Raw genomic sequence first — 9,764 nt, 5'->3', positions numbered from 1 at the left:
CGCGTGTCCTCCGAAGTATCTTCGCATACCGAGCCGGTAGCAAAGTCACTTACAACTCAAAATAGAGACAAAACAAGCCTCTACGAATCGAGACAGAATAAGCCTTAAGGTGATGGCTTAACCCCTCGCTCTACTCTAAAAGAGTTAATGGGGTTGCGTGTGTATCTGCCCAGACCGATCCAGTGGGAACACCACCCAGGGCACCAGACACCCAGAGCGCTGCCCCCGGCTGCAACTGCGCATGCGCGGCCACCGCCCATGGCCATGAGGGGGGTGTGTGTGGGGGTGTGTGTGGGGGGGGGAGGCTCCCAGTGCGCATGCGCCTGGCAGCCCCGCTCGGTGCGCACGCAGAGGGCAGTGGGGCGGGGCGGGGCGGTTCCAGACCCGGGGGTTGCGGGTTCGAGTCCCGGGGCGGACACGTTTCTTCGCCGTGACACCCCGTTATTGCCATAACTAATACCGGGGCCCAAAGAGGCAGAAATACAGCTGCAGCCATCCCATCCGTGTGTGGTTAGGTAGCAATACCTGGGAACAAATCATGTCTAACCTGCGGTGTGATGTTGCTCACGGAGGCTGGTTTTCCATTATATGTTATCACGGTTACCTCTGTCTGCACCGGTTAACGCGAAAACGCCCAGCAATGTTTCTCAGGCGCTCAAATTTTGCTCGAATTTTGCAAATTTTAGCTGACAGAGCTGCAGCTCGCGAAACGCTGCCTCTGGGGGGCGGCAGTGTTTTAGAGATGAAACTGAAGTGTTTTTTGGTGGTGGTTCCTTCCCCCTCCGTCCTGCAAGATGGCATGGCAGAGAAATTATTTTCTGGTTTCTCATGTAGGTCCTCGTGTAGTCCTTCTTATAAGCTGCCTATATGGACTAGTCTATAAAGTATTTCTGCTAGAAACATGAGGAATATGTGACTGCAACGTGAGTATCCAAATGAGGTAACTCCATGCAAAAAAAGGGGATGTTAACTCCCTGTATAATCAGCTAATTAAGAGGCTGGCTGTTTCAATATATGCATAGTATAGTGGACAGTAAGGCTATCCAGAATTTATTTCTTGGCTCTTAAGGCATCTGGAAAGTTGAATTTGTGAAATCAGATCTTAAATTTCAGCATGAACAGACGAACAGTTCAAACAAACAAAAAAGCAAAAAACAAAATGTGATCTTAAAGTCAGAAGTTTAACCATGAAACTTCTCTAGAAGTCTGTACTGATGTAACTGTTAATAAGCACTGTAAAAAATACTGTTATTTTTGACTGGTCAGTATACTTCTAAGGACCTGGCTGACATCATGAAGAATACACATAAGTACATTCATTTTTTTGTATTTTTAAGCATTATAGGTTTCACCCATTTTATATGCATGCATGTATATGTGTATGTACATGAATGATCATTGTGGTGTCAGAAAAAACTCAGCGTTTATAAAGTTTTTCTAATGAATAGCAGAATCCATGCCAAGTGTACAAATGCTGCACATTTGTTGCAGGAAGCACGGCCGAAAGCAGGACAGACACACAGTAGAGTCAGATCATGCTCCATTTTATTGCCCGAATAGCCTAACTTTTATAGAGAACTTAACAGGGGTGGACAGTGTTTCACACAAGATTATTGGTCAAAAGCACTCAGACAAACAACTGCAAGAAAACAACCCCACCTGCAAGAAAACAACCCCCTTGTGATTAGCAGTCACATAGACCTTGTCCTTGAAGCCAGCTACTGGTAACAATATTTTTCTGAATCCCTCAATTGGGCGATGTGGGAACACTGTCATGGGAACTTCTCATAGTTGCCCTGGTAGCTTGGTTTGCTCAGCTACAGCAAGCCATGGGATTTTTGCTGTTTCAAGAAATCCCTGAACAATTCCCCCTTCTTCTTTTGAGCAAACCAAGCCCGACACAGCAGTTTTACAAGTGACTCTATAGCTGTACTTACAACACACAACGATGATTACCACCACCATAAACCAAATCCTTAATCCCCTTGTGACTAAACCCAGCAACCATCTACACCTTGTTTCAAACAAGTCAGTGAACCATTGATTGAAAGGATTGATACCATACTGAATCTTTCTCATATGCTCTTTCAGGAAAGTAATGGATTTGTGAATTGGCTCATTATGATCAGAAAGGTTTAAACAGTACATTCCCTTAAAGTCCTCACACCCATTCCTTTGAGCCAAAAGCAAGATGTCAATAGCAGCTTGATCCTGTAAAAGCAGATGTCGCAGACTATTTTGATCTGGTAACATCTCAAGTATCTCTGTCGTGGCATAGGCTTGCCTCTCGGCCCAGCATTCCAATTTTTCTAAGATGTTATGTGCGGCCGCAGATGCCACTCCAGGCACTGAAATTGCTAATGCCGCTCTAGCTGCAACCCCACACAATTCAACATTATCATTGCAATCCGATGCAAGCAATGCCCATTTATGTCTGGTGATCTCACGCAACTGTAACAAGCTAGGAGCAAATACAATGAGTTTATCTAAGTAACATGGACATCTGATAGCATTTGCAGGGATACCTTGCCAGGCCCCATCCCCACAAATCAGAAGCACATCAGGAGGTAAGGCCAAAGCTGCACAATTGTTCCAAACACTGCAGTTGTTACCCCTTGTCTCCATGCTACAAACCCCTAAACCCTGCTTAGCAGCGTCATTGTAATCACAGGTGTTATTTGTGTTTTTGTACCAGTATGGCCCTTTCCCGGTTCCTGTAGCAGGATTCACCTGATAGCCACGGCTACGTTCACATTTGTAGCCACCTTTCAGGTTGATACAGATTTGACTACAGATACCAGGGTTTTGACATTCATCAATATCTCCACAGTTTCTCTTGTCTACAAACTCAAACCCAGCTGGACAGTCACATTCATGTATGTTGCATTCCTTCAGGGGCTCATCACCCCAGTCCTTGCAGTCTCTCTGCTGGTTACACACTTTATTGATATCTATGCATTCTCCACTTCTGCACTTGAATTTGCCAGGTCCTGAGCACTGAATAACATCGTTACAGTTTGCTTCATCCGTGCCATCCAGACAGTCTCTCACACCACTGCACTGCCTTCTTCCGTGGACACAGTTCCCATCTTCACATCTGAACTGGTCTGGCCTGCAGGTCTGAGAAGGGCAGTTAATTTCATCACTTCCATCCTTGCAATCAGGATCTCTGTTACAGTCTTTTTCACCATCACATTTCCAGGACACCAGGATACACTGGGTTGACTGAGGACCACAGCTGATTTCATTTACCTGGCATGTTCTCATATAACACAGATCAGCAGTCTCATCAGACCCATTTTCACAGTCCGGATCCCCATCACACTGCCATCTGTTTGGCACACACTGACCACTGTTGCACACAAAGTCAGATTCAACATACATCTTCTTCACACAAGCACTCTCATCACTGCCGTCTGAGCAGTCTTCACATTTTGCTCTAGCACTGTCGGCAGCAGTGCACAGGCAGGTGAGGGCGAGCAGCAGGCAGAATGCCCCACAGCGCGGCAGTGCCTGCCGCCGCCCTGCACCTATGTCACTTATACTACTCCTATTACCCGTGCTAGTAGTGTCAGTGGCATCCTCCTGGTACCGTTTCTGTCTTTGCCGCCCCTTACTCTCCCCCTTTTCTTTTTGCCACTGACCATTCACCACAAATGGATGAGACACATGATTACTAGTTAGGAAAGAGAGTGTAACGTCTGCTATATGGCTGCAGGCAGTGCCAGCTGCAATCCTAGAAGCTGTTTGTGAACGAGCCTGCCGGTGGGCATTTGGCAGTGTAATCTGCGTCTCTGCACTCCTGCCCTGCAATAGAGCTAAATCGTCATTAATAGTCCGTAGACTGAGGCAACCCCACGGAATGTTATCCAGAAACATAGTTATAACACCGATCTGGGGACGAATAGTCTTTTTTGCATTGCAAGATAAACCTCTTATAAAAAGAATGCCAAAGAGAAGCAGCACAGCCGCCGCTGCCTCCATGGTTACGTCAGACAGGCTGCAGGGTCCTGATGTCCGCCCCTCTGCTCTGTGCCGACTCGCCACACGGTGAGGGTCGGCTGCCGTTGTCCACTGATGCCTCTGGTCTCCCGTAGCAACTCGATCTCGGATGTCCCGCATCACACCGTGATCACGTCAATTTCCCGCGGCCCTCCGCAATTCCACGTCCCGCCGCAACTCCGTTTCCCGCGGCCCTCCGCAATTCCACGTCCCGCCGCAACTCCGTTTCCCACGGCCCTCCGCAATTCCACGTCCCGCCGCAAAACCCCGTTTCCCACCGTTTTCCGCGTCTCTCAGCGGGAGTACCGCGTCTCACCGTGAGGCCTGTGTACCGTGTGTCCGGGCCGGTGTCCGGTCTGCTGAAGCGCCGGTCGGATGGGCGCTCCGAAGTCCCGACGGCGCGGCGAGATCGCGGCGCCGCTGGTCCTGGCGCCGCCGGTCCCGGCGCCGCTGGTCTCCTGGTCTACCTGCGTTCGGATGTGCCGGTGCTGCTGGTGTCCCGCTGCGCTGCGATGTTTGCCCCGGCGCCGCTGCGATGTCCGTGCTCGGCTGCGATGTCTGCTCCGGTGCTGCGATGTCCTGCTCCGGTGCGATGTCTGTTCAGGTCCTGTTCAGGTCTCAGCCTGTTCGGGCGCCATATGTTGCAGGAAGCACGGCCGAAAGCACGACAGACACACAGTAGAGTCAGATCATGCTCCATTTTATTGCCCGAATAGCCTAACTTTTATAGAGAACTTAACAGGGGTGGACAGTGTTTCACACAAGATTATTGGTCAAAAGCACTCAGACAAACAACTGCAAGAAAACAACCCCACCTGCAAGAAAACAACCCCCTTGTGATTAGCAGTCACATAGACCTTGTCCTTGAAGCCAGCTACTGGTAACAATATTTTTCTGAATCCCTCAATTGGGCGATGTGGGAACACTGTCATGGGAACTTCTCATAGTTGCCCTGGTAGCTTGGTTTGCTCAGCTACAGCAAGCCATGGGATTTTTGCTGTTTCAAGAAATCCCTCAACACACATTCTCTTCTGCAAGGAGTTTTATAAATCCCCAAAAGCTGTAGGTTAGTGTAAGGTTTGAACAGTGCAGTTCATATAGTGGGCTCTTTCATAGTAGTTTTAGGAAACTACTGTTCTCAAGATAGATATGAATGCTTAGCAGTTTTATTGCTTCAGGTGTTCCGTTTCAAATGAAAATTAGTAATAAACCTAAAGGGAATAGATTGTGGGAGCGTTAAAGTTTATAGTTTAGGTAATTGCTAAGGTGTGTGAATTAGTAAAAAAAAAAAAAAAAAAAAAAAAAAAGTAATTGCTGTATGTATAAAGAGCCCACAGTGGTGGCTCTATGTTACCTACATGTTTATATCTGGAATTTTAGATCAGCATTTGGCACTTGTCAAGTGTTTAGTCACTTCATGAGCCTTAGTTGGTGGTCAGACAGCTCCGTTTGCATTGGAGTTGAGGCTTGTCTGATACGTGTGAGGTCTAGCTGGGGTCTATTCCCCCATCGTAGCTGAAAACAGCCTCCAAAAGGCTGTAAAGCAGGGTAGTGGATATTTTTAGAGTGGATAACATGGGAACCTTTCAGCTTTAATTCAGTGATACAGAATATTTAACACTTAAGTCTTTCCTAAAATACTTACTAATTCAGCTTTTCAGATTCTTTTATTTGTTAAAAACTATAGGGCTTGCAAAGCACACCATTATTTTAATGCTCATGTTGAGCAGTATGTAAAGCTTAGTGCTCGTGCAGTACATTAGTGAGGTTTCTTTCCACACATGCAGGCTTCTCAGCTCTGCCTCATCGTGGTGGTACTGCTCTCAGTAGTAGGGATAAACATAAAGTCTGAAAGGTTGGCTCGTTTGCTAAGCTAGTTAAGTTTCTTATGTTTGGTGAGAGACTTCCAACAAGTTCTATACACGGTAGTGTGTTTTTTAGACATTAAACATTTAACATTAAAGGCAGGTAACAGCCCCTTCCTGCAGACTGAGTGGTGCTAACTTAAGGTGTGTGGCAGTCAGAGGTGGGTACAAGCTGATGCCATGTGGTAAAATTGTATACATGTATATGCCATTGGCAGTTCTTCTGACTGGTTACTAAGGTTCTGTAAGCCAAATTCTATAATCATCAATCATCTGTTGTTTGCATATGTCTTAAGGAGGGCAGTCATTTTTCTTTGTCATTGTGATAACTGCTTAGTTTTCAAAAAAGGAAGGAAAGACAGAGAGCTTTATTATTATTATTATTATTATTATTATTATTATTATTATTATTATTATTATTATTATTTGAATTTGAATTGCTGTCCAGCCAGAGACATGGGTGCAGAGGGAGTTTGTCTGTCAGATGCCATTTAGAGAGCTCTGGTACATAAATTAGAGTGGAGAGATCAGAATGAGCCTCGATACTACTTCATTTATTTGATCACAGTGTGGGGAGAATTGAGACTTTGAAGCCAGTTTCTATGTGTTCAGATGGAGAATAAAACCATGAGAAGAAAAAGAGTAGAGCTCTCTCCTGGGCATAGAAAACTGGCAGGCTGTGACAAAGCGAGAGCTCTCAAAACCTTCCTATCAAACCTCAAACTTGGACCTGTCATTTTCTGGATGGCCAGTTTCCTGCCAGCCCACCTATTAGGTCATTAGAGGTTGGAGGTATGTCCCTTCTAGGCCCTGGGTAGACTACCAGAGGGGCAGTGTCTAGCATCAAATGAACCTAGCTGCTCATTTTTGAAGTAGTAAGGACCTAGTGTCAGAAACTGGTTTTGTTATTTGAGCCAGGTTCTACTGACTGCATATGATTGACTCCAAGCCTGGACAGATATTTTCTCCACTTGAATACGTCTTTTACCAGAGCATAACAATCAATTAACAATCAATTAACAATCGACCTCATCGCAGTCTACAACTTCCTAGTAAGGGGGTGTCGAGAGGAAGGAGACCTTTTCTCCATTAACACCAGCAACAGGACCCGCAGGAACGGGGTTAAGCTGAGGCAGGGGAAGTTTAGGCTTGACATCAGGAGGGGGTTCTTCACAGAGAGGGTGGTTGCACACTGGAACAGGCTCCCCAGGGAAGTGGTCACTGCACCGAGCCTGATTGAATTTAAGAAGAGATTGGACTGTGCACTTAGTCACATGGTCTGAACTTTTGGGTAGACCTGTGCGGTGTCAAGAGTTGGACTTGATGATCCTTAAGGGTCCCTTCCAACTCAGGATATTCTATGATTCTATGATTCTATGAATTTACGCTGACATACTTCTCAATTTTTATGTTTTTCCACCTGTAGATTGCATCTCACTGTAGGTTGCATTTTAGTCTCCTAATTTATTCCCTGATTTTTATTTTTATTTTTGTACCACCTCATTAGTGAACGTAGAAGAAAATGCATACTAGCTGGGCTGCATCCGGAAGTGCAAACCAAAGTGCTATAGAGAGCATGAATGTAGGAAAAACACACTTTATTGTCTTAATGAAGAAAAATAAGCTTTAAACTGACTTTAAATATGTCATAAGACTTCATGGTATTAGAAAACATGCTAAAACAGGCTGAAAAAACTATTATGAATCTCTCGTTTTCCAATACATTCTTAGACCAAATCCTTTGAGATTCAGAGCTATTGTCCTCACTTTAATGTGACCTTCTTTAATGCAACCTTATAATACCTTGAATATACATCTCTATGAGCCTGTGATAATATTAAACAATCATAAAGTCAATTGTTTTATAACTATTACATTATGAATTCTTTGTGTTTGTGGTACACTGAAAATTTGTTCATTGATCTTTTGCTTAATTCTACAGATACTTTTCTTACTACAGCCTGCATACAGAATGTTCTTTAAATGAGCACAGAATGTGCTTCAGGTAATTTAAAGGCTTCCTGGCTATCTTAAAAATTATATTGATTTTCACCTTGAATATTCACCTGTCCTTTATTTTTAGAGATATACAGGGAATGTGGGAGGGGAAGTGCGCCTTTTCCCCTTTTTTTTTTGTCACTCAGCACAAGGACAGTTATTGCCCAGCAATAACAGTATGTTCCATTTAGAGTCCAAAGCACTAATATCATTACTTTTTCTCTAGCTTTGATGTAAAAAAGATCCTGATTGTGGTTACAGAATCATAATCCTTCAGTATTTATTTTGAGGAGCTGTGAAGCCAACTTTTAACTGCCTTTGTATTCTACAGCTTTTTGTTTACAGCCTTTCTTCCTCTCTTTTTTCAATCTTATTTTTAGAAAAAATAGAATAATGTTGCTGATAAGAGAAATGTAGCAGTCTTTCAGGCAAGTAAGAATAACCAGTAGTAAACAAAAGGTAGAAAATCAGAAAACTATTGGCTAAAAGCTGCTATCTTGAAATGAGACTTGTTTGTTTTCAATAAGTAATTTTCTTATTTCTCTTCAAGAATGAAAGATTCTCAGTGAAAGCTAGTAGTTAAAATTAATATCCACTTGATGTGAAAATGGAACAAACATCAGAAGGACCAAGCATTTTGCTTGGCTAAAGAAACCGCAGTTCTCAAGGTAGGATAATAATTCTAAGTGAAAAATTTTCGTTTTTAAATACTTTTAATATTTCACTTTTAGAATTTGCATTTGCTTTCAAAAAGCAAATGTGGTTGGATTAGAAGGGTGTAAACTTGTACGTTCTCGTTTATTTTTAAAAGTGTTAACTTATGATTTTTTTATTTTTATTTTTGAACAGAGGAGGAATTTATCTACATTGGGAATTTGTTAATAGATAATTGATGTATACAATGGATATGCATATACCATTTGGATTTTTTTTCTACTGTAGCTTCACGCAATTTTTGGCATTGTAATCTTTCAAGATGTCAATGCTTCTTTATACATTTCATGCGCTTATATGTAAAGTATGTTTAAATAAGCCACTGTTTTCAGTAGATCCTGCTTTTTCAGTGAAACTCGCGTTTTGAATATTGTGGTTGTCAGAATTCTGAAGCAGCAATGCAATAAAAGAAGTTGTATAAGATCTTTTATATACAGAAACCTAGATGTACACTTTGCATATATGTACAAGTGCTTTTATCTGGTTACAGTGTTTGCAGTCTAGTGCTAGTAATCTTTACTATGAAAGGACTTTCTATTTTTAATCCTTTAGATAATTTTTCTTTATAAAGAAATATAATTAAAAGTGACTTTATTGCAAACAGTTTTGAAGTGCTGAAATTACACATGCTGCCTATTTTTCAAAGCCTGTTACTGCTAATGAGTTTTTATCATTATTCTGCAAAGAATGGTGATGTTATGAATTGGTATGTTATATTGTCAACAAGCATTGTTTTTGAAGAAAAGGTTTGAAGATATTCAAAACTATCACTGTTGCAACAAATCTATTGCTTTCTTTTAAATAGTTGCGCCATCCATTACAGTCCTTGAAATTCTGACAGTAATTCAGGCAAACAGGAGGAACCAAAGACCAGATGATGCTTGTGTAGCAGGCATTTTTCTGTTCATTGCCAAGTGCACAGTTCACTGTTCGGTCACCTGTGTCGGCTGGTTTAGTGCCTTTAATGCAGTTCTCTGCATGCTCCCTATTCTATAAAGCTTACTTGGGAACTTCAGACATGGCCTGTCTTATTATTCCCTAAGGAAGGGTAAGGCCTTTACTGTCCAGCTGGAAGGATCACTAATTAGAGCCCTTGCTTTGGCACAGAGTGTGTCAAGCCTGCAAGCCTTCCTGCTGGGATCAATGGCATTCATGTTTGCTTTCATGAATGCACAATGGACAGGG

The 9,764-nt window shown here is 42.9% G+C and overlaps 1 long non-coding RNA gene across 1 annotated transcript; it reads left to right on the top strand.

The window, feature by feature from the left end:
• Positions 1 to 325: 325 nt before the first annotated feature.
• Positions 326 to 9,019, top strand: LOC140000581 (uncharacterized). The gene is made up of 4 exons (XR_011805626.1): positions 326 to 515; positions 835 to 923; positions 7,810 to 7,872; positions 8,416 to 9,019. It is a non-coding gene; the product is annotated as an uncharacterized lncRNA (long non-coding RNA).
• The last annotated feature ends 745 nt before the right edge of the window (positions 9,020 to 9,764 follow it).

The sequence above is a fragment of the Anas platyrhynchos genome, chromosome W (genome assembly GCF_047663525.1).
Source record: "Anas platyrhynchos isolate ZD024472 breed Pekin duck chromosome W, IASCAAS_PekinDuck_T2T, whole genome shotgun sequence".
NCBI lineage: Eukaryota > Metazoa > Chordata > Aves > Anseriformes > Anatidae > Anas > Anas platyrhynchos.
Note: the sequence above shows the minus strand (reverse complement) of the source record. Positions and strands in the feature narration are given on the sequence as shown.